Here is a 9,141-nt window from a genome sequence, read left to right as displayed (position 1 = left end):
CCTGAGAAATCTTCCGTGTGCCGTTTCGGTCAGGCGGGAGCATGGTGGAAGTAAAAAAGGTGTGCTACTGGCGAGCCTTTCAAGACCGGAAAATGCCGCGCGTCTGCGCATGCGCAAGTAAGCGTTATCCGTAACACTTGTAACAGCTGCAGCTGTTTCAGAAAATCACACTAGTATCTCCACTGCAACTCTTGCAACAATCTACTTGAAACTGGAACGGTTCTCCCGCGCTAAACTCCAAACCATTTAATTACTGTAACTGAATGAAGAATTTTACAGATTATGTTTATGTATGTGTTACTTTACTTACTGTAACCTCTGGCACCTCCTTTATTTTATAAAATAAATTTTAAGTAACTTCTGTGGGCTACGTTACCGTTATCATCTATTTATCTATCTTCAATTGTATCCAAACATGTTTTCCAAAAGAGAAGCCCAATTCTCATTTAATTTTTAATGGTCTAAGCTTTTTGAGGATTATTGGCATCTTGCTTATAATGGAATGTATAACTAAATGTAAATGTTCAACAAGGCTAATACATAATAATTTATTTTATTCACTAGCGCTTTCATTCAGAAACTAGGTTTCCATTCAAAAGCGCTAGTGAATAAAACAAATTATTTTATTGGCCTTGCCTTGTTGAACATAGCTGGCTCATTAATTGGAATCCTTCTGTACTTCTCGTCCATAAACTAAAAATAAACTTTTCCACATAAACTACAAAGTACTCCAGTGTTATTGATGTCTTCCATTACTCGTTTTTCTCAGAATTTTCGCATTGAAGAAGGAGCACATCATCGATGATAAATGACCTCCGCAACACAGCAGCAATCAAAATCTATCAATAACTAACCCCAACTTCAACTCAGACATAACTCGATCATAACATAAAGAATAACAAACGATATGAATAATAATTATGAGGAACTAGTTGCAGTTGCAGTGCAGTCAAGATAAATACTACGACAACGACGCTAGTTAGTGGTTAGGTGGTTAGTGACCGTGACTTTCTGAAATAGCTGCTGCTACGCCACCAGTTACTAGCGCATGCGCAGAAGCGCGGCATTTTCCGGTCTTGAAAGGCTCGCTGCTACTGCGCATCGTGAATCCTCCTAGATCGTGATCGTAGCCGGCTGCAGGCAGTGCGGGGGAGGGGTGTCGTGACGTCACCTTGGGGGCAAACATGCCTCGCGACCATATCGAGCAGTGACGCCGCTCTAATAAAATTCTAATTTTAAATAGTAATAACCGATCAAAATTCCTGAAACTTTGCATAGTCTTGGACTATTAACATAGGATGCTTATGATTTAAATTTTATTAATTTATTTGAAATAAAAACCATTCAACCACCGATCAAACTTCAAACCTTTTCATACTAACACAAATGGAAGCTCGGATACAGGCCATTGGCAATCATCCCAAAAGTCTCGGACCCATATCAAATACATGGACTTCTTCCCAGTCATCAAAATTCAAATACAATTCCCTAGTTTCCATGGGTGTCTGGTTGGTGTGACACCCTTGTTAATATTTTAGAACACAGCTTTACAATTCAAAAACAGCAACCTTTTTTTACCCAAAATGTGGTTAGAATTAGCTGGATGCAGGGCCGTCCCTAGGGTTAGCGGCGCCCGGAGCGAACGTGGTCGTGGCGCCCCCTCCTCCCAGTAATAATAGTCACATTCGCATATTTTAAAACTATGTTAGCCGCTGCGCAGCGACCTGTCAACCATGGCGCCCGGGGTAGCTTGCCCCGGTTGCCCCCCCCCTTCGGTCGGCCCTGGCTGGATGTTCACATTAGAGAACTCAAGTGTGCTTGGTGTTTTACTAATCGTTGTGAAAAATATCAGCAATCGCTCAAATAACAATATAAGAAATCTACTTGCAGCAACCAAAGTTATTGCTTTCACTAATTATTCAATCCTAACAATTTTTGTTCCTGTATTCTATTATTACTTCTGATCCATGAATATTCCATCCATTCATTGCAAAAACAAACTTGAAATGATCCTCCTTGACAATTAATGCATGACAAATACTTACAGTTTGGCATGTGTGTTCTCTTCATGCCAAATAGTTGTTCGGCGAAGCGAAAAAATTGGCTATCGCCAATAATTTCGTATCCTTTCAGGATAGGATGTGGGTTCGGTCTTTGCCTCTGTAAAGAAAACATGTAAAAGTACAAGACACAATGGAACTTGGTTCATTCAAACATCCAAAAACCAGTGATTTCAAACTGGCCAAAATTTTAAAATGAATAAGTTAAGTAAATGGATTGAAATATGTGAAGTCATTCTTTTAATACTAAGGTCATCCCCTCCATATGACTTGACTAGGTCCAGCTTTCGTCACGGCCTTTTCGTGAAACAAATCAAACGTATTTGGGATGACCGTGAAACCCCACGGTAATTTTTGACCCCTTTGTTATTTTGAGTTCCCATCAGCAAATCATCAAATAGGCTTAATTATGGCTAAGGAATTAAATTAAAGAATTGCAGTCTTATAGAGACTTAAATTTTAATTTTACAATTTTTACTTTTTATAATGAGATAATGGTCATTAAACTTAAAATTAAATACTCATTTAAAAAATAATGGTGAATTTTCAAACTTAAAAAGTGTTGATCACTAGTACATTATGTTATGAAGATAAGCCATAAATTTCCAAGCTATATGTTGATAAATAACGCTGTTACGTTTCCACAAATGATAATGTTCTTATTGAGTGGCTACTGGTCAGAGAGAAGCAAGTGGCCGAGCGGGAAAAGTTGTGAAGGCAGAGTGATTTGTTTGGTAAACTTTTGCTGTATGGGCTTTTTTATGTGTATGGTACTGTTGTATTACACATATAATGTGATTAGTGCTACTTTAAAACATAGATGACCTTAACAAAATAAATGAATACTAGGTGGCGTTCGTAGAGGCATCCACAAAATTGAGCGGAGTCATCAAGGGTTTATATTATATTGTTTTGGTCATACTGCAGTAATACCAGTCGTTTTTAATGCATGCGTTGCGGGTCTAAAGTAGCATTTTTACTCTTTAGGAAGTAAAAAAGGTTTTTATCCTCTGTGAAGTAAAATTAGTTTTTATCCTGTATGGAGTAAAACTCAGTTGTAAATTTCTATTATAAACGATTGCATGTATCGAAATATGTATCGATTCGTGCTTCGAAATTATTTTAACCTACAGTATACAGTCTCTTCCAATAGCGTTTTAGCATTGCAGATACATTAATCCATTACCACACTCAACACGCTCACCTATACTACTTCCTTCACCACCCCCTACGTCGTGGACCTATTATCCTCTCTTCCCATAGCATTTCAGGTTTGCAGATACATTAATGTAGGTAATTGTCAAAGACAGTTCCCACACTCTGCACTGCAAGCCTTACTATTTCCTTCACCATTTCCTACGTCATAGACTTCTTTCCTTCCCTTCTCATAGCATTTTTTAGATTAAAGATACATCAATCTAACTGCCACAGACGGTTTTCACACTATGCTCATACTTTACTACTTTCTACGCCTTTTCCTACATCGTGGACCTGTTTTCATCATTTTCCATAGCAATTTGGTATTTTAGAAACGTTAATCTAATTTCCACAAACATTCCCCAGACTCCGCACTGCTAGCCTTTACCACTTCTTTCACCATTTTCTATGTCGTGGGGATGCTTCCATCATTTCTCATAGCATTTCAGCATTGCAGATACATTAATCTAACTGCCACAAACGGTTTCCAGTTCCCACACTCCACACTGCTCACCTAACTAATTCCTTCACCACTTCATACGTCTCAGGCCCTTTTCTCTCCCTTCCCATAGCATTTTAGGATTGCAGATACCTTAATCTAATCGTCATAAACAGTTCCCACACTCCGGACAGCTCGCCTTGACTACTTCCTTTATCACTTCCTACGTCACGGACCCGTTTTCCTCCCTTCCCATAGCATTTTATGTTTGTTGATACCTTAATCTAATCGTCATGAACAGTTCCCACACTCCAGACTTCTCGCATTTACTACTTCCTACGTCACGGACCTGTTTACCTCCCTTCCAATAGCATTTTAGGATTGCAGATACCTTAATCTAATCGTTATAAACAGTTCCCACACTCCGGACAGCTTGCCTTGACTACTTCCTTCATCACTTCCTACGTCGTGGACCCGTTTTCCTCCCTTCCCTTATAATGTTTGGAATGCAGATACCTAAATCTAATCGTCATAAACAGTTTGCACACTCCAGACTTCTCACCTTTAGTACTTCCTTTCCTACGTCATGGACCTCAAGCTAGTGTCGTCATTTGATTATATTTATGATTCATACCGTTTCCGTTCTAATATCTGTGGAATAATGCTATCAGCTATTTCTTTATCTACTGCATTTAAAAGTCAACAGCTGATCATATGTCTTTGTTTATGTGTCAAATACTGCTTCCATAAGGATTACATTGAAACTTTGAGACCCAGTGGGGCGGATTCCTGAGAGTTATTTTTAACGCCATATAGATGTTGGCACTCACCGATATGGTCTTTATCACCATCCAAAATTTGAAAACGATTGATTCAGCCGTCTTGGAGGAGTTTGCGTATTACGAAATGCATAAAAGCCGACTTATATAAGAGCTTCGCTCAATAAATAATTAGTTGGTTCTTAAATTTGAATCAATAGTTAATACTCTTGATTGGTCACACTGAATTTGAAAAGCCATAGGAATTGTGCAGTCTTCCATGTTTGTAGGGATATGTTTTGTTGCCTTTATGGGAACTATTTTGTAATCAGAAATAGTAGGCAACAATGTAAGCCAACGATGGAGCTGTACACTTTTCTTAGAAACGCATAAGAGACAGGGAAACTCCAAGTTGCCTGGACCCCTACATAGGCATCCCCTATTCAAACTTGTGTAGGTAGCCAATTCTTGGTCTAAATGCACATAGTAGTGTAGAGGTTTTGCAAAACCATAACATGTTGAGTTTAGAATTGAAATTGGTAAGGGGCTAGTTCATGTATTGCCAAAGTTAGCTTAACAAACTTGACTTTTAAGTGGAATGCCCGCACATAAAAATATCTTTTTCGAAACCCCCAGTTTAAAGCACTATGCTAACTCTAAATAATTTTCATATTTGTACTACATTTCTTCACAAACAAAACATTTGTAATTTACGCTGGATGCCAGCCTTATTGAAGTAATGGCTTCTACAGCTCCTAAACACTACTTGTCCTGAATTTTTGTTTTGTAAAAATCACCTATTTCAAATGCTCTAAGAACAAAGCATAAATAATTCACTTCAGATCTATTGTTTACAATCCTTTGTTTACACTTCTTTTGGCTGACAAAAATCAATATTAGTTATCAAGTTATTAATATACAGGGTGATTTATATAAGTGTGCAGCGGTTTTATTTGAAAGATATATGAGAAATATTTGCCAGTCACTAGCCTCCTTTTCTTGCCAATCATTCGAGATTTCTATGATCACATTCATTGTCACATATTGCAATTAAAAAATAAAACCCATCAACACTTTTTTTGTTTGACCCACATGTAGCTGTCGAACATGTAACTGCCTCTTAACTATATGCGTAATTTTTTCTTTACGTGCATGATAGAGTGACACAATTCAGAGATGTATTATTATTTACTTAATTTTAACGCTTTCACAATAGCAATTATCATAAAAAAATGCATGTATAAATTGATAAACTTTATGAAAAACAAAAATATGCAAATTATTTATTTGCCAATTATAATAGATTATCTACAAATATATTATTATTTTATTAATAAAAATATCTGACGTGTTTCAAAATATATTTATAAATACATTAAATATATAATATGGTTTCAAAAATATTTTATATATACATTTAAAATAATCTCAACACATTATTTTTTAAATATTTAATAGGAAAAATATACATATAAAATATGTATATTATAGATTCTATACTTATTTTATCAATATATATTATGAATCTATTTTATATATTCAAAACTTATATTTACGAGGCATGTTTTTTAAGTAAGTACCGTTTTTAAATTTCTCCGTTCCTGCACTGTGATTGGCATTTTCGACATTTGCGCTGTGTTTATGCATCTATTGGTAAGACCTAGCTGGAAATTCGAGAATAATCGGCCGTGTTTACATCCGGTTTCAAGCATTCAAAATGGTGCCACCATTTGAGTCTGCCGCCAACTGTGAAGTGCGCGCTGTAATTCGATTTTTAAGTTCTTACGGTGTGAAAGCTATTGAATATCATCGACAGATTAGTGAAATGTATGGCGAGAACATTATGGGTGACGGAATGGTACGCAGTAGCTAAGGGCATATTAAGACGGCCACACCAACGTTCATGATGAGTAACACACTCTGTACGGGAACAGTAATGACGCCGCCCAGTGCGTTACTCATCATGAACGTTAGTGGGGCCGTATTTTAAATGCCCTTATCCACTTCCGTACCACGATGGCACTCATAATGTTCTTCCCATACATTTCACTAATCTGTCGATGATATTCAATACCTTTCACATCTTAAGAACTTAAAAATCTAATTACAGCGCGCACTTCACAGTCGGCGGCAGACTCAATTGGTGGCACCATTTTGAATGCTCGAAACCGGATGTAAACATGGCCGATTTTTCTCAAATTTCCAGCTAGGTCTTACCAATAGATGCATAAACACAGCGCAAATGTCGAAATTACCAATCGCAGTGTTGGAACGGAGAAATTTAAAAACGGTACTTACTTAAAAAACATGCCTCGTAATTGATATTTTGCATTGCTTTTTGGTAATATTTTAAATATATATTTGAATATATCAAACTATTATTAAAGATATATTATTTATATATTTTATTCGAGGTTCTATCAAATACAACTTTGAATATATAAAATATTTATAGAATAAATATTTGTGCTACTAGGGCATCTAAGTTTCTAAGATTGATTGATCACTTTTGTAAGACTTGTTTTATAATAGTTGGCAGATTGTTTTGTGCCTTAAGAAAGTGTGCAGCACTAGATAAAGACTTTATCTAGTGCTGCACACTTAAGTAATAAATAGCTGCTGACAGTGGAAGTGATTAGGCAACATTTTATCTCATATAATGTGATTGACTTAATTATGAACCTTGTTATCAAAATATACTTTCATCTCTTCATGTTAATAAGTGTCACAAAGTATGTCACAGATAATTTATATAAAACTAGCTTTTACCCGCGGCTTCGCCTGCGATGGTATAACCATAGATGAAGTAATATAATCATAATTTAATATAATTATATTACTTCATCTATGGTATAATCATAAATATGATCATACAGCATAAGAATTAAACAGAGTATTACAATCTAAATCCAAACAGGTGACACAACTGGAAGCTTGGCAGTTTCCCAATTTTTGTTGCCTTTATCTTTTTTTTAGGTCTATGTCTTTTTGTCTTAATTTAGTTCTGTTACGGTTTTGCAAACAATATTCTATAGTGGCTCCAGCAACGATCACAAAAATAGGATATTATAATTATTTATTGGGTCACGTACAGTTTAAAAATCGTGTTATGATTCAAAATTCTTCAGAGATTAAATTACAATTAAAAACGAAATGCAAACCATTTAATACAAAACAACATTTTTAATCCCCGACTAAGAATATCTTACAACATAAAATCTTGAAACTGAAAATGTCGACTCTTCCTAGTCTCCAAGGTATGAAATGAAATGAAAATCCTTTATTTCAACAGGCACATGGCCCACATGGCCCTTTCTTACACTTAACCTGCATACATATATAGGTATAGCTTTTTCATAGATGTAGATAAGCTCTTCTAATGCAGGTAAAAAAAACTTTTCTACCAGAACAACACATTCCAGCAGGCTCATTTCCCCATTTTAATGCTCTGATGTGTATACACTCTCTATCAATTAATGCTGGACTCTGTACCTATGCTTATAACTTTTTAATGCTATTTAATATCATAGAACCAACTTCAAAACAATACTTGCTCCATATACTATGGTATAAGGGGAGAAAGTAAAAGTCTAAAGCCAGTTTACACAAAGGGCCGGTTCTTAACATTTTTCTAGTGTAAGCGTAAAACATTCTGACTCCCCCCTAAAAAAATTATATATGGTAGCAAGGATTATCTCTGGTTACATTTTAAAAGAAGACTAAATATAAGTTTTTTAAAACTTCCGAAACTTATGAATGTGCGATATAAGAATAAACTTAGAGACTTAATTATCAGCATGTGTTAAACATGATTTCACTTATTTATTGAATGTATAAAAAAAATGTAAAACCCATTTCCTTGCTTTCATTTTGGAAAATTAATTGTGCTTTTAATATTTTTGTAGCGTTCCTTCTAAGGGTTTTAATTGTACAAAAACAGTCTTAGGTAACATATAAACTAACAACTCGGCTCATTTATTGCATAAACTTTACCTTACCTAATCCAACATTCATTCAAATTACCTCATACAGTCACGATTTTGAATTAAAAAGAGTTTGCTAGCGTTCTAGAGGCTTGGTCAGGGCCGGTTGTAGGAATTTTTCAGAGTTAAGCGAACATTCGAATCAGCGCCACCTAGAATTTCCCCCCCCCCACCCCTCACCCCCATGAACATAGCTTAATCCTATTTATGAATTTTTTGGGAAGAACTTTTTTATAAGTTTAGTTTAGAAGAATAATTACAATAAAAGACGTTTTTCAACTACTGTTTATTATTCACAGAAATGTTAGTACAATGTTCAATTTGAACAGTTCAAAAGTTCTTACCAGTTAAAAATTAATTCTCCTAGCTTTGTTCTTGGCAAATTCATTAATTGCTGAGTCAGTATCAATCTGGTTTAGAACATCATTTTCTATTGCCATTAGTGATAAGCCAATGAAGCGCTTCTGCAAGATCGTAGACCTTAATAATACGTCTTGAGTTTCAACAATCATCAAAACAATACCAATATGATCGATACGGTTAAGGTACTGCTCTGCTCTAGGAGGGGAGAGGGAAGTTTCTTGTTGTGACAAATGGCACTGTGCGCTTATCTCGAGCATGAGTCATGTAAAGAGACCCACATCAGGTGCCGCGCTGTACGCTTTACGCTGCACAAATCGAAACTGCAAGTTAATGCCATGAGT

Source organism: Macrosteles quadrilineatus, unplaced genomic scaffold (genome assembly GCF_028750875.1).
Source record: "Macrosteles quadrilineatus isolate MER2022 unplaced genomic scaffold, UCM_ALF_1.0 Scaffold_3__2_contigs__length_128488019, whole genome shotgun sequence".
NCBI lineage: Eukaryota > Metazoa > Arthropoda > Insecta > Hemiptera > Cicadellidae > Macrosteles > Macrosteles quadrilineatus.
This window is presented reverse-complemented; position numbering follows the sequence as displayed.